The sequence below is a fragment of the Ochotona princeps genome, chromosome 11 (genome assembly GCF_030435755.1).
Source record: "Ochotona princeps isolate mOchPri1 chromosome 11, mOchPri1.hap1, whole genome shotgun sequence".
Classification (NCBI taxonomy): Eukaryota; Metazoa; Chordata; class Mammalia; order Lagomorpha; family Ochotonidae; genus Ochotona; species Ochotona princeps.
The window spans coordinates 31044422-31066931 of NC_080842.1; the positions used below are offsets into that span (position 1 = coordinate 31044422).

Genomic DNA, 22510 nt, shown 5'->3' on the forward strand with positions numbered 1-22510 from the left:
GGGCTTCGTTATGAAAGGCCCACCTCGTTCAGTACAGGCTTGGCCAGAGGACTGTGGGCCGTGTAGTGCAGGTCTGCCTAGTTAGGCTGGATGGTCTGGAGCGGGAATTCTTAATTGCCTGCCTGCTGTTACGTTTTCGTGAAAACCAGTAATGGAGAAAGGTAGTTTGGAGTCTCCTAATGTGTCAAGTCTGAAAGCAGCGTTCTACAGCATACCCTGTCATTTCCCCGTTGTGTAACCTCAACTTTCCTTTGGAGTATCTGCGGAGACAGGGAGAAACGCAGGCTGCCAGGTCCTTAAAGCAGGCAACGTTACACTATAGCGTTCAGCTCCTTTGCTTTGATGACTGTTAGCTTTGTTCCAGAAACCCAAGATGCCAGACACAACAAGCAAGCCACATGCGAGGCCGTTATTTCAGCGAGGGAGGTAGCGTGGGGTAGGGAGAAAGAGCAGAGGACAAGGAGAAGAGCAGAGACAGCACGAGGAAAGAGAAGAAAAGAGAGAGTAAATGGAAGAAGCATCTTTATAGTCTCGAGGTGGGTATGGGGAGTGCGCGGTCAGGGATTGGCAGCTACTGCAGTAGGTGGACACCAGGGATAAATGCCTCAGGGGATCGGTGCAGCACACAGTTTAAACCCGTAGGTCCCTAAGCGTACTTAGGCAAGTGGGTCTAAAGGGGGTTGAGATCTAGGTTCACAGTAGCGCTGTGGAACCAGTTGTTGGAGGGGTACAAAGACCTAGAACAGCACTGGATTAGCAGGCATTCCAGGTGGCACCGAGTCCGGGAAGGTGGGGTCAGTCCTCAGAGTTTCTCCTTACACTGACCCCCTCCGACGTAATCTAGTGTATGCTTTGTTCTCTGCCAGTTACTAAAGCTGTTTAACATGGTAAGAACTGAAGCTTACAAGTCTTGCATTTTAGCATAGGAATTTTTCTCCATAACTGTAGAGATAATCACCCCGAGGTTTTAGGATCTGTGGAGATAACGCCTGTGGGATTGCTGTACATCACCCTATGTAACAATTCACAGTTTACAAGCCACCAACAAAAGTAACCCTCTTCCCAGTATCGGGAAGGGTTTCAGGGTGCCAGTCTTTGACCTTAAATATCATGCCTGTCAACACATTTGTTCCTTTTACAGGTAGGAATTTTTCTAGTGATTAAAATGGGAATCAAAAGGCCTAGTAATTGACCAGAGTAATTTGTTTTTTAAGTTTTGCATGCATAAGTCAGGAAGTTAAAAGTATCTGTCTTAGCTACAAACCAGAAAGCGATGAAGAACTGACCCTGACACTGGGTTAGGTTGTCTGTGGTTTAACCTTGTTTTCAAAATTAGTTGTTATGCAGCCATGCCTGCCACGGGGTAGGAGCAATTCAGGCCACACTCCCTATTCCAGTGGGATAGAACCAGATAATGAGAAATGTGTAAGTTGTCTGCCACGAGAAGACTCTTGGTTGAGTTTACCACCCTGGTTTCCATCTTTTGTGCAGACACAGTTTATTCAGTAGAGCAAATATTTAGTAAATGCTTACTGGGCAACAAGTGTTGTGAAGTTTTCTGGTAATCGTTTTCTGTTTGCATGAAACTAGTCAAATAGAGCTACTGAAACAAATAGTCAAATAGAGCTAATAAAAGAAAAACATAGAAATTCTAAATGTAAAACACGTATGGCAAGTGAAATTTGAACACTGTGAACCTCGAAAAAGGAAATTACTTCTATGATAATGTGGGACAAAGTCAACTATGAATAGTATTTAACACACATCCTATAAAATGCACTTTAATTGATGGGTCAGGGCCCTGTACGACATGAGCAAGGTCAAAGAGAGAGAGAGAGAGGCAGCGTGATTGAGGAAATAAGCAATGACGCCGACACAAGGTAAAGACAATGAAAGGGACAGTTGATTCTCCACAGATGGGAGTCGACCTGGAAGGCTCTCTGGCTTGACCTGTTAGGGAACTGCTTGAGGAGCCCAATTACAGGAACTGATGTGGCCCAAATTTTGATAGCTGTGTCCCATACTGATGTTAACCACCTAATGTTTGATCATCAGGAAGCAATAGTGTGGCCCAAGTACAGGAGTCAGTATGTGAATGTTTCCAGGGTACCGGAAAGCACACAGTTCTGTGGCCTTGGAGCATTGCCCAATTGTGGACCCTCACCTGTAGACCTGACCTTGGTCTCTGACTTCTGCCCATTCATGGATTGTTGCTTGCTGAGTTTGATCTTGGTCTTCAACACCAGCAGTCTGTGAACTCCAGATTCCGGACACAGTCAGCCCTGCTCTTCCTTAACAAATCACACGGTTATTGTTATCATTACGCACGAACTCCCTGGGGCAAAGGGTCCTTATTACTATTGGTGGAATTGTCTATATCTATGAAGAATGTTCCAAAATAAGCTAAACTATAAGTGACTATTCAGTGACTGGCTCCAGCTAAACAATGTATATATAAAAGGATTAGTGAGGATAAGCCAGGAAAGATAAGTTAAAGGACTTTTGTAGAAAAAAACAGGCCAAGAAATTAGAACTTTATATCAAGGAAACTACATAGCAAGAAGAGTTACATCACTTAGCAGACTACCATTTATGAATTATGGGAGCATAGAAGACTTCAAAAAGATGCTTAAATTATTTTCATGCATAAAGATTTAAATCCTTGCATAGTTTTTTTCATAATACACATTTATGTGATCTTTCTGAAGACTTCTCATTTGCATGGATTTCAAAAACCTTTGCATCAAAATAAACTTATTTTTAAATTCTATTTCCTGTAAACTCTCATATGTGGAGAGTGAACAGTGGAAGACAATGACAGCGGGAAAAGAAAAAGGAACGTTTCAAAGACAAGATCTACCTGGCTTGACAACTGTTCAGATAAAGAAGGGGTCTACAAAATACAGAGGAAAAGTAGATTACAAATGCGCAAATGAAACTAATAATGTCATCATGATGCTGTGTTCTTGAACTTGAGTAACTTGGAGTGCCAGAACATATAAATCCACAGAAGTAGGTTAGGAATAGGGATGGGAAATCACTTGTGCTATTGTATTTTCTCCGTTATTTCTTTAAATTTTCTAGATGAATTTACCTTTTCCTGCCCATTTATGATATTTGTAATTACCTATTTCAGTGGCTAATATTTGTAGCATTACGTTACCAGTAATAATGGATGGTGACAGCTGATATTTGGCTTGTTCCTGATTGGAGTAGGAAAGTTTTCTTCGTTGCCACATCAAGTGAGAGACTGGTTTTGTGATGGAGATAGATGTGTGTTTCTATTGTTATATAATATGTGTATTGCATGTTGATATTAAGGAGATACTCATTAATTCCAATTTTTGCTGGGAATTTTTAAAATCATGAATAGATGCTTAATTATTTAGAAATGCATTTTCTGTATAATTGGATATGATAATATATTTTTTCTCTTATGCTATTATGGGCGATTGGATTAAAAGTCATTATACAAAGTCATTAAGCATTCCTGAAAGAAATTCCATTTAGCCACAATGGATTAGTTGTTCATATGCTTTGGAGATTTCTTAGCTACTTTAAAAATTTGTCATTGATATTCATATAAAAGTGATATAACTCAGATGGGAAAATGAATTAATAGAGTTTCCATATTTACTATGCCCTGGGATATTTTAAATAGCATTTGGATTTCCTGGTCTTAAATAGTGTGGCTGAAATTCCCATGGATTGATATTCTTTTATTTAATAGATAGTAAGAATTAATTCTAATTATGTATTTGTGCCTTCTACCTTTTTAAAATTTTATTTTAAAAATATTAAATGTTCTTTACATAGTTCAGAGGTGATACACGCTCTTGTGGGCCTCTGACTGGGTGAGGATCAGGCATGGAGGAAAGTGGGTGGAGGGAAGAGAGCTGCTTCTTGCTGTCAAACTACATCAGCACTCCAGGATGGAGGACAGTCCTTTCCCAATATGGAAAGAGTATTCTGACCACATTAATTCATTGGTTTTGATCGCCATGAGATGTTGTCGATTTTGTTGCTCAAGGGTTGAGAACGTCTTTCCAAGGTCTACTGGTTGACAAAGTCCACCTTTGTGCATCCACAGACCCAGGAACATGCTGCACAGCCTGGTCAGGAGAGTTGTCCAACCTTCTCTGCTTTCCATCCTTTGATGAGGTCGTTGACGACCCTTGCTGGCCGAAATGAGCTGGCCATTGTGTCTCCCATGTGCGTCTGTACACATCTTGTGATTTTTCCCTGAAGAAACCTCGCCTGAGGTGACCTCAGACTGTACTCTTATCTGCTCCATCCAGTGCAGAATCAGGTGCAGTGTGTCAACTGCACCAGCCAGCACATACTATCTTTAAAATTTACTATTTTAATTAGTATTTTTTGTCTGTGCTGATTGTTTTTGTAAAAAACCTGTTTTTGCATTTGCTAATTAAGCTCTGCTGTTCCTTGTTTCTCAGCATCAGCTTTTTGTTTTGTTAGCATCAGCTTTTTATCCCCATTTTTTTCTTGGTCTATTAACGTCGAGAATTGGATATTTAATTGATATATTTTTTTTCAATTTCATTGCTTTTGAAACTGTTTTGGCTACATCCTAAAACATCTGCTACGTTTAAACTTTATATTTCCCCTTCCTTTGCAGAGTTTAGTTGTGTGTGTGTATGTGTGTGTGGTTTAATAGTTTAGAATAGACTTAAAACTATTCTGCCAAACTTTGAGTCAATATTTTTAAGACAAGAGTTATTTCTTATGCATGTGAATATTTTTGTAAGAATTTAAAAGTTGGGGGAAGGAGGACATGTGCATTTAGCATTTGGCTTACAGGGCAAAACACTAGTAAAACAATCACTTCCCTCATCAGAGTATCTGGGCTCAGCACTCAGCCCTGGCACTGGCTCTGGCTCCTGAATCCAGTCTTCTGCTAATGCAAGCCTTGGGAGCCATCACTGCTGAAGTAATTGGGTTCCTGCCATCCACAAGGGAGACCAAAGTTGTGTTTCTAGCTCCTGCCTTCTGCCTGTGTCCTGAGGCAGGGCTATTGTGAACATTTGAGAAGCGAACCAAAGAAGCAAACTACCCTCTAAATGGGTAGTGAGTTCTAAAACTTAAGTCCTAAGAAAGAGCTACTAGATAAGGTTGATATGTGATATCAATAGATTATGTCAATCTGGAAATTTTTCTTGAACATTTATATTTTTTCAAACAGACGTACGACTTGCTGATTTTTTTCTTCAAAGTTGTATTTTTTAGGCAAATAATGTTGACATCCACTTACTGGGTTGAGGCACACTACAGGATATCTGTCAGTATTCAGGGCAAAACTCCTAAGTTCAGTAAATTGGATGTTGGCTGAATTCAGTCTTACAGAGTTTACCATGTTCTCACTCCTATACAAAGTGTGAATGAGAGGGATCAGGATAGGAATGAGAAGTGAAAATTGCTCTTTGAGACCATCCATGAGTATTCACTAATGAGCAAAGAGCAAAGCTGTCCTAGCCGAGCTCCCTAATCCCGGCTAGGGATCATTGATTAACAGTTCTAAACTCAAGAGTCTGAGAGTGTTAGTACTGTTAAAATGTCCCTTGTCATAGTCAGGAGTAAACTAATCAGCTGCAAAGTTGGATATGTGGATTGGAGGCAGAGGGCAGGTTGTATATCCTAGCCATAGCCATCAAAAACCTAGGAAACCCCGAGTATAAGGGGAAAAATCAGAGCAAGGTGCCTGCTAATTTATTCTCATTTTATTTGAAAGAGAGAAAAACAGAGTGAGATCTTTGGTCCACTGGTTCATTCTCAAATACCCAAAGCAATCAAGGCTGTGCCAGGCAAAGGCCAGGAGCCCGAGTCTATCTCCCATTTGAGTGGCAGGGTGCAACCCTGCAGCCATTACCTGCTGACCTCCATGGTGCAAATCTGCAGTCAACTGGATGAGAAGCCAAGGAGCTTGTATCAGACTCAAAAATATTACAGAATACAGTCATCCTGGGCAGAGTCTTAACTAGTGGACCAAACAGTCAATTTTTATTTCGATTTTATTGTTACTCGTTTATTTTTTTCTAAAAGATCGAGAGTGAGCTAACATCCACTTGTTCATGCACCAAATGCCTGCAAGTGTTGGAGCTGATTAAGGTTGAGGCCACACGCTTAGAGCTCCTTCTGGATCTCCCATGTAATTAGTAGAAAATGGATCAGAAGTAGAGTTCTCAACAGTTAGCACAATGGTTATTTTTTTTTCTCCAAGTACATCATGTAGTAATTAATCAGATGTAGATAAAGCACTGAGATGAATACTTATCAAAAGTTAATAAGATGTATGAAGAAACAGTGAGTGTGTGAGACAGTGAGTTAATAACTTGTATGAAGAATGTAGATGCACATTCTAGAGTGACATGTAACCGCCTTTAGTGATTGATGGTTGATATAACATCAACTACTTAGTTTCTTTTAATTGACATGAAAAAGGGCACAAAGTTTTGAAGTCAGACTAGAAGGGCTTAAATAAAGCAAATTTATCCAGAAACAGGCTATTTAGATTATAAGAAGAAACTAATGTTTATGTGTGTGTTATTATTATAACACTAATGTTAGTATGTATTATTACAATAATGTATATTTGGTTGAAGAAAATTTGATCAATATTTGATTAGCCAACTCTACCAGTTATTGATGGAACAGATGAACATTCTAGTAAGCTGGTCATTAATTTTAAAGGGGATGATCATGAGATGAAACTGGGTAAGAAAAATCCAAAGACTTTATTAATTTTGTTCCAAAATGGAATGTTGTCAGATATTTGTCCTTAGTTGCTTTAAATCTTCTCACCCTTTCACAAATATGTATTGTTTTGGATCTCAGTGTAGAAATTTAGTTGAATTCTCTCCCTTTTACCTCCCCTGCTTCCTGTCCCCGGAATCATATGATTAAGTTGGTGGAAGCACGTGGGAGGAGCTGTGAGCACTGTCCGCTTCTGCTGCTTCGTCCATCTTCTGAGTTACGCATGGCGGAAGCCACTCTCTTCTAGAAGCTCCTCTAAGCAGGCTCTTCCCTGCCTCATGGCGCTGCCTGCTGCCATCCAGAACTCCCTCAAATTTCAGGGATACATGTTCCCGATTTCTGTAGTCCACGTAAGAGTCAAATACATGACATCCCTTTACCCCTGCCTCTATTGAAAGTATTGATGATGTGTGGACCCTCATCCTCCTGTGTGTCTTCCTAATGTGGAGGGATAAAAATGTTGGTTTTTATTGGACTCCTTTAGAGCTTCACCATTTGTTACATTGGCCAACAATCTCTGAGAAATAAGATGTAAGGAACAAAACCCAGCAAGAGGTGATCAAAGCCTGGAAGGACGCTTTCATATGTGGGCAGAACAAGTTGACCTGGTGTCAGGGCTGACTTAATCATGCACTCACAGCAGGCAGAGTACTGCCTTTTGGAGCTTACCAAAAATGCTTTCATTCTTTCGACTCTGAAGAAAAGCAATACGTAAAATTATAGCTTTTGTTTGTCTTTATATCAAGCAGTGGTAAAATGCAGTTTGAGTATTTTCAGTTGTCAGAAGGGATTGTTGAATGTCACAGTGCTCGAAGTCCAAAATGTCTGCTGCAGCCTGTGTGGCTGTCTGTAAAGAGGCTGGTAGTTTATAGTAGTATAGTCTGATTTTGAATTACTTTAAGTTATTCCTGTGATATTTACCCTGTTATTGCTGTTGGTCATCCCATTGTGCCCAGAGTGGCTGCTCACAGAATTTTTTAAAGATTGATTTATTTATATTGGAAAGGCAGATTTACAGAGAGAAGGAGAGACAGAAATATCTTTCATCTGCTGGCCCACTCTCCAAGTAGCCAAAATGGCCCGAGTTCAGCCTATCTGAAGCCATGAGCTTTTTCAGGGTTTCCCATGCTGGTGCAGGGTCCCAAGGCTTTGGGCTGCACTTAACTGCTTTTCCAGGCCACAAGCAGGGAACTGGATAGAAATTGGGGCAGCTGAGACTTGAACCACACCCATATGGGAACCTGGTGTGTGCAAGATGAGGATTTAGCCACTAAGCCATTGCTCTGGAAACTTGCTCCTGAATTTCACATCTGAGATGTCAAAACAAAGTGCACATGAGCTGCACATTTCTGAAACAGAAGTCAAAGGATATTAGCAATGGTGCAGTCTCGGGGTACACATTGCTACAGCTTACTCTTGAAGTAGACTTGGCACAAGCTTTCAGAGCAAGGGGACTCAACAGATTGTGACAAGAGCTAAAAGGGGATTCATTAGAGGGAAAGCTCTTTCTGTGTATTAAAAAATAATGTCTTTCTACATATGAGGAAGTAAAATCTATCTTTTGCTTTCACAGTGCGTGACAGGAGATTGCCTTGTTCTTGTCAATCAAGAGTAATGGCCTAACTTCAAACTGAAGTGTCTCATCTTTTACATTTAGGTGCAAGCTGCCCTGTAGAACCTTTACTCTATGTTGCTAATCCATGAGCTAAAATACCAAAATCTCTAAAAATCAATAGATAGAACTCAACATGACAATGTACACGAAGGCTAGGGTCAAGCTGCTGGTCAAACTTGCACCACACAAATTAAGGGAAAAATAAGGAACTGGAGGAGTGGGTATCATGGCACAGTGGCTTAAACCACTGCTTCAGATGCCTGTGGCCTATTGCAGTGCCTGGTGGGGTCCCATGTACTCCACTTCTGAAATCCATCTTCCTGCTGATGTGCCTGGGAAAGCACAGCATGATGGCCTAATTGCTGCAGAAGTGGTCAAAGCAAAGAGGAATCTGTGGCTCCAGTCACTCAGGTCTGGAATTTTTAGATATTTCTAAAAGAAGGAGTTCATGGGCCCCATGCAATGGCTCAGCGGCTAAGTCCTTGTCTTGCAAGCTCCGGGATCCCATGTGGGTGATGGTTCGTGTCCCAGCTGCTCCACTTCCCTTCCAGCTCCCTGCTTGTAGCCTTGGAAAGCAGTAGAAGATGGCCTAAATGCTTGGCACCCTGCACCTGCGCAGGAGTCTTGAAAAAAGCTCTTGGCTTCTGGCTTTGGATCAGTTCAGCTCTGGCAGATGCAGCCACTTAGAAACCAGTGGATGATTTTTTTGTTTCTCCTTGTGTCTGTAAATCTGCCTTTCCAATAAAAATAAATAAATCTTTAAAATAAAAACGGAGCTCATTTAGTTGATTGAGGTATAAGCAAATGAAGCATTCACTGTATTCTAATCAGGGGACTGACATTATAGCAGCCTATTTTGCATAGAAATTCTCAAACATGCAAGACCATTTGCAGATGCAACAACCTCTGAGAATGGCATTGTCTAAGTTTCTGTGGTCTCTCAGAGCTTCAGGGAAGTTACACCTTGCTTTCTATGGGGGAACAGGGGTGGGCAAGGGAAATTTTTCCAACTACAGTTCACTCCTGAATACCTACGACAGCTTAGCCTGCAGTAACAGGCCACAATCAGAAGTTAGGCCCTTCAGCCTGGGTCTCCCAAGTGGATGCCAGTGGTGCAAGTACCTGGGCTATCATGTGTTGGCCAGGATGTGCATAATGAGAAAGTTAGATCAGAACCATGGGCTAGCCAGGACTTGAACCAGGTAATCCCATGTGAGGTATGGGTATCCCAAGTGGTATTTAAGGTACTGCACTGTAACATCTGCCTCACACAAGTTTGCTAGACTGAGCAGTACCGTAAGAGTGACAGTGGCAGCACCCTCTGGGGCACAGGGCTAAGGATGGTTGCTCACAGCCTACTCTGGGAAGCAGTTACTCTATAGAGCTTTCACACCTAACTGTATGAGTTAGCAATGTGGGGCTCAAAAGGGAAAGGAAATTGTGATGTTTTACTGTGTAGGTCAGGGGGTACCTGAAACAAGTTATCAGATGGGACTTTTTTCTTCACACTGAATCTTCGTAAAAAGAATCAGTCACATATTATCTCCATAATATAGGGAGACCTTCTTTCCAGAAATAAAGAATTCAGAGGACCAAATTAAATAAGCTTTCTGGGAATTTTTTCTTTTCATATTCACAGTTTTAGATGCTCTGTTGTTGGTATCTTTTAACAATCTGGTGAAAATAAAGTGCAGATTTTTGTATCCAGTCTCTTCCTACATTTAGAATACTACTGAGTACCGAGTTTCTGTTTTTATTTATTTAATTTTTACTACTGAATTTCTGTGGTAGCTTTTGGCAACATTGATACTGAGTAACAGAAATGTAATTCTCCTGCCAACAGTAGGAGATCGGTCAGATTTGCTTGGGGTTTTGGTGGTGGTTGTTCATTCATGCCTGCATCTGTTGGATATAGAGCCAGGCCTGTTGATAATTTTCAATGTCGTTCCATCTCTTCAAACCTCTTGGTAAGTTAGGAAGATCAGAGACCTGGCATGGTGCTAATATGACTTTTGTTGCTTTAAAATCATTACGGTTATTTAAATGAGAGCCTAAGCTGTGGCTGTTGGTTGAAGTTTAATTTGTCCAGTTCCTGAGAATCCTTCTGACTGAAGCTGAGCGGAATAAGAACTTAGGTAACACCTCCTTGATCTGACCTGTGTTAAATTATTAAAGTGATTGCTTTGAACAACAAAGAAAGAACTTATGTAAATCACGTTCAGATGTTAAGTTGTAGACGTTTTGATAAAGTAGAAAATAAATTTTATCTTGGACACTAACTCACACATTCACATATTTAGGAATTTATTCTTATAGAAAAAATGTATAATTCAATTATAAATGAACCAATAAGTGTGTCGTAAAGACTTTATGTGGTGAACAGATCTCAAGAAATAGAACATTGCCCATCACTCTCAAATTTCCTGTCCCCTTAGGGAATTATTAACCTAGTAAACACAATTACGCTCTCACAACCTAAATATATCCCTAAACACAATGGTTCTCTTTTACTGTAGATGAATTTTATAGAGACAAAATTATACAATATATGTTTGGGACATGGGGAATCATTTATGTAACATGATGTTTATGAAAAAGCAGCTGTAGTTTGTTTTCATTATCAGCTGTATGCCTTAGCCTGGTTAACATCTGATGTGGATATGCTGAAATCAGATGGTGTCTGCTGGGCTGCTGTGGCAGTTTAACCTCAGTGCCAACAGTGCAGAACTGAAGATGGCCTTGGGTGCTCCACTAGTGAGATTTTGCTTCCATCTCATAGTTCTGGTCAGTACTCCCTTCGATGAACATTGTTGTGATTTTTAAAATCGATTCTTAGGTTATTGGCAGGAGCATAACTGCTTGGTCTTCCACTTGTGAAACTGCCGATAAGCATGTTAGAGACGATCTTTGCTGACATCAGAGACTTTGAAAGATGATCATAACTGCTAAACTGTCCAGATTCCATGTGAATCTGGGTATCTGGTGAACATTTGAAACCAAGCCAATCTGTGTCACTCAAATCTCAAACAATGTTAAATGTATTTATCATCACACTTACCATGGCAGCATATATACCATTGAAGACTAGACACAAGCAAGGGATTCTATGCTTTTGTGCTATCATAAGTTGGTTCGTTTGTGCCCACTGAACAAGGCAACCTGTAATGGTGCAAGCCCTTGCCCACTGCTGGTAGACTGACCACATCAGATTGTTAAAACTCCTGGGGCCATCTGTGGTGCCTCACCAGTGTTAACATTTTTGCTTCCTGTGGGTGATATTGTATTTTTTAAAGAATTGTTTATTTATTTGTAAAACAGAATTTCATAGAGAGAGAGAAACAGAATAGGAGAGAGAGAGAGAGAGACAGAGAGAGAGAGAGAGAACTTCCATTTACTGTTTCACTCCCCAGATGGCCACAATGGCTGAGGATAGGCCAGTATGATGCCAGCAACCTAGAACTCCATCTGGGTTTCCCACACAGGTGCAGGGGCTAGAGGACTTGAGCTATCTCCATTGCTTTCCTGGGCACATTACAGGCAACTGGACTGGAGGTGGAACAACTGGGAAGGAAAGCAGCACCCTTATGGAACGCTGGCAGTGTGGACGGTGGCTTCACGTGCTGTGCTACAGCACCTGTTCTTTCACTTTCTGATTTTTTAGAAGTCTGTAACGTCCTGTCTAAAGATTAGAATTTCCCATTAATGAATTTTGTGTCTTCCTCTACATGCCTAGCAAAATACTAATATGTTTCTTTTGTCAGACATTTTACTACCTGAAAAACCTACGGTATACTTCTGTCTGTTGTTTGTACTGATTCTCATTCATGTTTTCTTATATTTAAATGAGTATTTGATATAGTTGAATAATGTGTTTAGACATGTTTGAAGGCTTAGAATATTATTTTTCTCCAGAGAGTATTGTTTATGTCTTTCTATCAAATTAGTAAGGCACTAGCAATTTTGGATCATCTTAATCCAGTTTGGGGGAATGAAACTTTCCAGATATGCCAGCTGCAGTCATTGGAAGGGGCTGATTTACAAATGTTTGTTTTTACTGCTAGATTTCAGCCTTTTTGGACATCAGGTCCAAGTGTGCAGTCTTATTTCGCCATCGCCCTCGGTCTTGACTGGCCTTACACTTCAATTTGTATTCTGCTTCCCTGCAAGAGACTAGTACTAGATTTCTTAATCTCTCTGCAGTGTAGGGGTATTCCTGATAGGCAAACATTTCTAATTCCATGATGTACGCCAAATTTTCCCGTTATTCTTAATTCATGGCCCAGTAATTTCTCTCTTGATGTTATTTAATCTACCAGGAACATGGTTTTAATATTGTAAGAATGTATTTTTTATTTATGCATAGTTTTTCTGATTTAGGTAACTTGGCATTACTAGACATAGGAAATGTTTATTTTTAAGGTAGCTTTATTTTACTGTCGTAGATTCTATGTAAGTTAAATTTTATAGATATTAAATGGACAACTTATGATGTTGTTTTCCACCCCAAATGTATCCCATATCGCTGTCACTCAAATAAAAATAGTGTTCCCATTTCCTTAGAAATATACCTGATTCTCTTTTTCAATCCATACATAGGTTGGAAATTTTTCTTTGCTCCAGAATAAACTTATCTTTCAAGTTTTCCACAAATTCTTTGAAATGCTCTCCTGTAAGAGAAGAGGCAAACTCTTATCTTGCAGCATCCTCAGATTTATTTTTTATAAAAAAATTGGATCTGCTAGGCATATTCATCTTTATGAAATATATACAAAGCCACTACTACCTTTGATGATATTACAGACTGTGACCAGTTGGGGGAGCTCCTCAAAGACACTATATAGAAAGTGTAACCAAGAGAAACTAAGAGGAAATGAAAACTCTGATGAAGCCTAGTAGAAAAATCTAATATCCTATGGCCAAGGTCTATTTAGAAGTTCCATTGGGAGTCTTTCCTTTTGTTCAGGAGTAGATATACAGACTGCAACATTTCTTTGCTTCCTGTTATGCCAGGATACTAGACTTCTTATCATTGTCTATACCTACAAGGCCATGATGCACTTAAATAGCAGAACATTGGACTTGTGACTGTTGCTGAAGGATTATACTATTGTCATAATGGGGGGGGTGTAACTGAGGGGAGAATGAAGGGTGTAAGAGGGGAAATCCCTGTGCTGATGGAACTACTTCATGAAAAATAAAATAAACAAAGAAAACTAAATTTTGAAAAGTCAAATGAAGCCAAAATGTAACTGGAAGGGAAAATTGAAGCTTGAGAAATGTTTATGCCCCAAGTGAGAAAGGTGAGAATATAAATGCTAAACAAACATTGACGTTGGTGGTCAAAATGAATGTTTCACTCTACTTTCTGATTTGACATTCTGAACATTAATGAAACCTAGATAAATTACAAAGTAGAGAGACATTCATTGGTAGAAACATTGGATGTTTTGTTTCAAATGCAGGTTGAGTCTGTTGCTTCCAAGTTTAACACCTGGAGAGCAGAGATCTTACCTGCCTGGTCTCTGTCCCAGGTCCTCATGGTGCCAGCCCACAGGATGAAGTGCTCCAAAAGTATGAGGAACCACACTTAGACTCGCAGTGCAGTTATTCATCAGGAGTAAGTTGAAATTTGATTTGTTATTTGGGGAAAGACTATTTATTATTTTTTAAACTTGTAATAAAATTGGAACTCACAAAGAGTTGCTTTCAAAAGGACATGAAACCAAATTCAGGGCAAAGTCTCATAAGCCCTTGTAATATGTTTGTGATGTAACTGTTATATTTCTTTTTATAAGCTAGAAAAGCTCAGAGGGATTAAAGAATTTACCCAAGTTATACAACTGCTAATACAAACAACTGTGACTTTTTAACTAGTTCTGCTAAAGACCTTCCCATTGAACTTACTACTAACCCAAAATGATTACCTTGGGACCGAATCAAGGCAAACAATTACTAGAGCAAAACCCAAACATTAAGGTAGACATACAAGCTCTCTTCTCTTCTTTCCCCTACAAGCACAACTCTAATTCATGGACTAGATTAGTGTCACAAAATATATTCTGCTGTTCCCATTCTTACAATTATTTCTATTATCACACTGTATCATGAGTTCTAGAATCCCAGTTCTAGAACTATATCGAAGTTCTAGAATCCCAGTTTCCTGAACCATTCATGAGCCAAGGATGTCATTGTGAGATCATCTTTATTTCTAAAACCCAACTGCCCAGTATATTTCAAACAGCTGAGTAACTGTCATAGGGCTTGTGGTGAACAGATTTCTGAAGAAGTTACAGCTGTGCTGTAAAATAACATTGGTTCAGAATTCCAGTTGTAGAAACAGGCACATTTTCTAGCTCTAGACAGGGTCTGATCTGTAGCCCCTACATAAATAACTACACGTCTACAACAAGCAGTGAATGTGGTACAACATTTTATTAGACAAACAGCAAAATTTTAGTGTCTGGTGTGTAGTAGATTCCATTTCAATTGAGTAATAAATAATATTCATTACAGTATATATTTGCTGAGCTCTTGCTGTGAAGCAAGTGGTATACTTCATATAAATTACTAGATTCAAATCTCACTAAATGTAAATATATTCTCTTATTATGAGCTTCTTTATGGATGAGGAAGTTGAAGCACTGGGAAATTACCATTCTATTTCAAGATTATACAAATAAGGTCTGACATTCTACAGTGCACTAAGCTGCCATGAGTAACACTAGCATCCCATAGCACAGTGCTAGTTTGAGGCCAAGCTTCTCAGCTTTCAATCCAGCTTCCTCCTATGGCACCCAGGAAGGAGATGAGAGGATGGCCCAAGTCCCTGGGATTCTGTCACCCTGTAGGAGAGCTGGATGCAGTTCCGAGTTTCTTTCTAAAGCCTGGCCCAGCTTTGGCTGTTACAGCCATTTGGCCGTGAGCCAGCAAGTAGAAGCTGGCTGTCTGGCTCCGTCTCTCCATCTTTCAGTTGCTCTGCCTTTCAAATAAATAGAAGTTTTTGAAAAAGAAACTTTAGTCTTTGGCTCTAAATTTTACAATTTTATTAGTCTGTTGACCGATCCCAAGATAAATGATGCATTTTGTCTCTTAGAATAAATAACTTTAATTGATTCCATGAAAGTGTGCAAAAATGTTGAAGAATGGTCAGACTGGAAATACTTGAAGGATTATTGTGACATAATTTCCCATCTAATGTTTTCCACACTCTGGATCTTCAGGACAATATCATGCTGAAAGATGATCCTTTAGTTTTTAAACATGTAAGACAATTGGAATAAAATTTTTAATCGCAAAAGATTCAAGCATGGTCTGTTAGCTTTTGCGTAGCAGAATGCACAAGTATTTAGCCGAATGCTATTAATAGCCCACAGATTACACAAATATATGGTGTGAGTCACAGGGTGTGGTAGAATGAGAGGGCAGTGGGTCATTGTCAGTATTTCAACGCAAATGCTTGAATAAGTGCCTGAGAAGAGTTGGAGTGAGGAAAAGCTGTGATGAAATCTCAGGACTTCCATTTCAAGATACACAGCCTTACAAAGACACTGAGCTTTTGTGAGTGTGTTTTCTCATGTGTTGCACTGAAAGGATAATAATACCAAAAGATAGTGCTACTACTTCATGATGTGTAAGGACTCCAGAAAATATAAATATGTAAGAACCCTTTCAATGCAAATGAAGCCCTTAGCTATTTCACTGAGTCACTAACAATGACAAAGACATATATTACTTAATATTGCTTCTAAGTTCATAATATTCAGCTGCTCCTGGTACAACTAGATACAGAAGTTCTGGTCTGCTTTCCTAGACCACAAGCAAGGAGCTGGGTTGGAAGCAGGGCTGCTGGGATTAGAACCAGAGCCCTATGGAATCCCGGCACATTCAAGGAGAGCACTTCAGGCACTGAGCTACCAAGCCAGGCCCCTACATACAGAGGTTCAATGAAGGTATTATGATTCTGCTTTTCCAAAGTTGATTATGCTTTCCATTATGGCGTCTCAATTCCTAAACAAGCTTTTTAGAATATCTGTATAGATATTTATTTATTTGAGTCATGGAGTTTCCATCCAGTGTTTCACTCCTCAAATACCACTAATGGTCAGTAATGTGTCAGGCCAAATTCAGTAGCTTGGAGCTCAGTCCAGTTGCCCTACATGAGTGGCCAAGAGTCGAGTGCTTGGGGCATCACTTGCTACTTCGCAGGGTGCACATTAGCAGAAACTGGGATCTGGATCAGAGCCATGACATGAGCTGGGGCACTGCAGGAGATGTAAGCAGTTAACCTGCAGGGCAAATGGTCAGTCTTGCAAGCTCTTTATCAACAATGATCACTCTTAGCATCTTCAAGTCTATTATCTTATGCTGCCTTGCAGAAAAGCATCTTTTCCAAAACTGCAGCAGAAGCTTTCATTTTACCTTTTATTGGCTTTGTTTGGCCAGTTTTCCTCTAGAGCTTGGAAATGAAGTGCTAGAATGGATTTTAGTCTGATACAATCCTTTAAAGAAACACTAATTTTTCAAAAACAAGGCCACAATACTTATCAACAAAACCAAAAAAAGACCGTTACAGTAACTCCATTGTGAATGGTAAAGTATCACAAACGCTGCTGAGCACATTGTAATGATTTAATAAGTGTATAGCACTAATTAAAGTAAAATCTATTTTTAATATTTGCATGTGCAAAAATATCAGGTTTCAGCCAAGCTTTCCTGGACCACCAAGATGATATGATAATACATAGACCATTCAAAGTAAGGTAACCTCTACCTAGGGCATATCTCAGCATGTGATGTTTGAAATACCTTAATTTTTAGGACAGAGGCTGCCCTGTCTTTTGGAGAAAGCAGCGGTTTTCTCCCAAACAGCCTGGCCGCAATTTAAGTTAATGAAAACATGTGGACAGATATTGTTCTTATGGATTGTCATGGTTCTAACATAAATTACTCTGTTGTTCCATTATACTGGAAGAATGGCTAGAGGTCAAATACAGCAATTTACTTCCAAGTTGTATAGTGAAATAAAATAGAGTGGCTCTAATACAAATTTTCCTCAAGCAATAATATAAATAACAGTTAGGATTAACTTATAACTTATAATCTTCATGGTATTCTTTCTTCAGTAACTAAGTCTATCTAATGGGAAACTGAGGCATCAGTACTTTACATCTGCTGTGAACCTGGGAACTGTTAATTACTGAAAAACTATGTCTTCACATCTGAGTTTATATCCAGATTTATGACAATATGTCTGGTTCAACTTTATGAAGTATGTTTCCATATTGTAGTTTTTGGGTAAGTGAAAATGCATAAAGTAGAATCTACTGAATGGTGGGAAGGCTAAAGTCACTATTTCCCTTTAAGTTCCTCAAGTTCTCATGTATTCTAAACATCTAAGGCTTCAGTATATTCTAGACATCAAATGGCTCCACTTTCCTTTACTTTTCTCATTAGATTTCATAAAATGAAAAATGAGGCTTATGTTTACAGTGATATTGCAATAATGATCTATTATGATGTTGATACCAATTGGCTTAATTTTCCTTTTTTATTTAACCAACCACCACCAATTTTTAGATTTGGGGATAAATGACTCTTCTTTTTTAACATTCACTGTGTACAAGTTGTCCTCAATAGTCATGTTCTAGAGCTGGGAAGGTAACTTGACCAACCTTGTGGTTTGAAATATGCCCCTGGATGGTTGTTTTTAATATTAGAGAAAAAAATTAATTGAAGCCTTTGGATCTCTACCAGAGAATTAAGGATCATATTTTTTTTTAAGATTTATTATTTTTATTTGAAAGGCGGATATATATAGAGGAGGAGAGACAGATAGGAAGATCTTCCATCCAATGATTCACTCCCCAAGTGAGCGCAACAGCCGGTGCTGTGCCGATCCTAAGCCAGGAACCTGGAACCTCCTCCAGGTCTCCCACGTGGGTGCAGGGTCCCAAGGCTTTGGGCTGTCAACTGCTTTCCCAGGCCACAAGCAGGGAGCTAGATGGGAAGTGGAGCTGCCGGGATTAGAACCGGCGCCCATATGGGATCCCGGGGCTTTCAAGGCGAAGACTTTAGCCGCTAGGCCACGCCGCCGGGCCCCAGGATCATATTTCTTAAAGAATCAAGTAAATAGTCATTTCAGTGAGGTCATTATATTTCACCTAGGCTTTGTTGTATCACACTACCCTATACAATCTAATAATTTGGATTAATACCATTGTTAGGTCAAAGCAGTTCTGCCTGAAATGTCTAGTAATGAAATTCTCTCTTTTATAAGAATTTTGTAATTTACCCGATAACATTTGAAAGTAATTTTATTTAGCTTCTGAGTGACATGGAGTAGTCCCTGAAAAACAATGGAAAAAATACCAATTTAGATAATACCTGGAAATACTAATGAAGTACATGCAGGAGACTTGATAATGAAAATGTTGGGAGTCTCAGTAGTTGGCCTGGGAATATTTTCTCAGATCCCTAGGTTGTGGGGAGAAATCAAGACAGGACCTTTGAAGGAGCAACAGGAGGAAATCAAGGAACCATCCCTGAACCAGTGATTTCCTTTCCCACTCCCTTGTGTTGTTTAATGAGATAAAGTCAGTGGACTCCTTTTACCAAAATTTTTCTTTGATTTTTAAGATTTATTTATTTGAAAGACATACACACACAGAGAGAGAATGAATGAGTCTTCCAACTACTAGTTCATTTCCAAATGTCTGCAACAGCCAGGGTGGGTCCAGCCTGAAGCCAGGAGCAAGAAATACCATCAGTCTATTTCATATGGGTTACAGGAGCCCAAGAACTTGAGGCCTAATCCTCTGTGTTAACTCTCGACTACCCTATTCTGCTTCCTCTCCATTATTTCAATGGTAGCCATTCAGCAACAGTTAGATTTGGGTGATGTAAAAGCATTAGACTCATCTTGAAACATCCTCTTTTTCCTTTATTCACATTTATTGACACATAAGATTCCACTTAGTTTCATTGTAATAGCATTTATATACTGTATCCTACTAGTTTCACTACCTGATTAAACACAATCGTGGGGTTTTCTCTTCTGTGTATGACTATGGAAAATTAGCTTCTGTTGCTCAAAATATAATACCACAGATATTACATGGAGTCTACAAAAAGTTCATGAAAAACGTCTATAAGGAAAAACTCAAGTATAGATTTTCTTTGTTTTTGCTCCACAGTAAAGGTACCTTTACTATACAATTACATCTCCAAGAGCTTTTTTTTTTTTTTTTTTTTTTAAAGATTTTATTGTTATTAGAAAGCCGGATATACAGAGAGGAGGAGAGACAGAGAGGAAGATCTTCCATCCGATGTTTCACTCCCCAAGTGAGCCGCAACGGGCTGGTACGCGCCAGTCCGATGCCGGGAACCAGGAACCTCTTCCGGGTCTCCCACGCGGGTGCAGGGTCCCAAATCTTTGGGCCGTCCTCAACTGCTTTCCCAGGCCACAAGCAGGGAGCTGGATGGGAAGTGGAGCTGCCGGGATTAGAACCGGCGCCCATATGGGATCCCGGGGCTTTTCAAGGCGAGGACTTTAGCCGCTAGGCCACGCCGCCGGGCCCTCCAAGAGCTTTTTAAAACAATTTCAGTTCAGGGCACAATAGTCTAGTGGCCAAATCCTCGCCATGCATCCCCCAGGATCCCATCTGGGTGCCAGGACGTATCCCAGTGCTCCACTTCCCAACCAGCTCTCATGAGCTTCTTCCAGGTCTCCCATGTGGGTACAGGGTCCCGAGGCTTTTGGCCATCTTCTACTGCTCTCCCAAACCACAAGCAGGGAGCTGGATAACGCTTTAAAGGATGGTTCCTTAGTTTCCTCCTCTATTACCTTCCATGGTTCTGTCTATGTTGCTCCCCACAATCACATCAAGCCCTACCACATTCTTTCAGCATAATAAATTATAAAAACATTTATTTCAATAAGCTACTTAAATTACTAATCAATATTTTTTAAGGGTATGTCAATGCCAGGAGAGTAGATGTACTGTAGTTTTTCCTTGTCTTAAATATTGACAGTCATCCAGGATGTTATTTGAAAGGATCCATAACCTGAAAATAGAGCATTTAATTTATACTTGCTGACTTCACTATGAGTTACTTGATTTTTACTTTTATTTGATGATTATCAGAAATGGTAATTGTTGCTGAGGGAGAGTATACCAACATAGAAAACAGAAATGGAATCTAAGGAATCTATGAAAATAAAATCTGACATGATGACAGAAAACCCTAAATGTTGTATGTAGGTCAGTATTGTCCTAATAGTGGAACTGACAAGTTTGAATTTGATATGACAATGAAAGTGGCCCTTGTAAAACGAGAGCATTTCTGCCCTAAAAGAATGCAGGCTCTTGGTTAGCTGATGTGGAGATAATTATAATAGCACTTGCTGGTACAGAGGAAGGAGTGAAACTGGAGCTGAGCAGTGAGATGTGACTAAGGCGGGTTTTATTTTTGAATCAAAAGCCCTGAAGTGGAAGTCGTGCAGTGACTCACAGCATTGTGATGGTCCAGCTGTCCATGGGTATGTCTGTGCCCCGTGTGGTCAGGCATCGTCGTCACGCCTGATGGAAGACTAACTGGAGAGTAATCGCCACGGATTTACCTGTCCCAGTCTCACCACCAGTGAAAGAGGAACACTTAATCTTCAGTACTTGGAAGATGATTTTCAATGATTCTCAATGGGAAATGGCACATTGGGCCCAGTCCATGATTGTTCACGTAGTTCTGCCTCTACTTGTGACTAAGGTCTGCTTTCCCCAAATCTTGGCAGACTCATTCTAATGTATCAATCCAATCATTCTTCTCAGAAACCACCCCAGGGAAAGAAGCACTGTGTTCTATTTGAGTCACTTTTAATTAACTTTTTTTTTTTAGTTTGCTTGAAAGGCAGGGTGCCCCCCCAAACACACACGCACATGAAGTGGGGCAGACATGGTAGCAGTTTGGCCCTTGTCTTATGAAGTTTTCATATAAGTCAGCTCAACTGTGCATACAAAGTCAACACAAAGACAAGTCCCTAACACTTACCAGTACAGCCCATTATTGATACATCTTTCATTACAAAACAAGTGACTTCTGTTTTCTAATGTCTCTAATATTATCTCTTATTTTGAAACTTCTTGGAATAAGGAAGTGATAAAAGAGGCTCCAAACCTAGTCATGTAAACATAAATAAACTTCCTGCATGCCCTGATAATACCATGATACTTTACATTTTGGGTGTTATTTTTAGTTTGAATGGTAGAATATTACCACTTTACATCATTTTTTTTCTGATAGTTTAATATTTCCCTTTTTAAATTACAGCCTGCCTAGCAGGGTTGATAAATACAGCCACATTTCATTGAAGAATTTTTTAAAAACACATTTAACACAGATTTTGGACCTAAAATCTATACTGTTTGGTTTGATTTTGGCCAGGTTTGGTGAAACATTTCTGTTTGCTTGGTAATTCTTCATATGCCACTTCCTCCAGGAAGTCCTTTTTGACTCTTCCCTAAGCTCCCAAGGATAAGGCTTATCTTCTTTTTGTCTCTGCATCACCTGGCCCTTACCTTTATTGTATTTATCTGATTCCATGTCTGTTATTTAGACTATAAAACCCTTGTGCTAGGGCCATTATATCCATCTTTGCCCATTATCTAGGAAAATGTTTGGCACATAACAGGTTCCTAATATTCACTAGGTAAATTACAGTATAAAATTATTTGCCAGTCTCACCAATGTAAGAAAAATAAAATTTTTTTAGCAACAGTGAAAACAACATAATTGGTTAATTTGATGAGTAACCATTAAGATTTAAATCATGAATCATTCATAATCTAACTCAGATCTGTGAATAGTATCATTTTAAAACTTTAAATTGATGGACTTAATCTTGCTCGACATTATCAGTATCATTTAAATTAACATAGGAACTATGTACAAAAAGGCTTGCAACTGTTTTTCTCAATTAGGTACAAAAAAGAAGGAATAATTACATATATTTCAATGTGTGGTTCTGATATTCGGATCTGAAAGGTGGGGTGTCATTTTATATTAAGAATGGAAAGTCAGGAGACTTGAGACACATGATGCAGTTGGTTCCATGGAATATTGTCAGACCAATAA

General features: G+C 39.5%; 1 protein-coding gene and 1 long non-coding RNA gene across 2 annotated transcripts in view; one reads left to right on the top strand and one right to left on the bottom strand.

Annotated features, from left to right (window-relative positions):
• Positions 1–1975: 1975 nt before the first annotated feature.
• On the bottom strand, positions 1976–14421 carry LOC131481384 (uncharacterized). Its single transcript, XR_009246273.1, has 3 exons — positions 14308–14421; positions 12952–13050; positions 1976–2287 (listed from the first exon to the last, which is right to left on the bottom strand). It is a non-coding gene; the product is annotated as an uncharacterized LOC131481384 (long non-coding RNA).
• Positions 13537–22510, top strand: part of ASB5 (ankyrin repeat and SOCS box containing 5) — a 50039-nt gene continuing 41065 nt past the window's right edge. The window contains exons 1-2 of the mRNA XM_058669977.1: positions 13537–13683; positions 13846–14000. The gene's annotated coding sequence lies outside the window, so the exon portion shown is untranslated. The remainder of the gene's footprint in view (positions 13684–13845; positions 14001–22510) is intronic.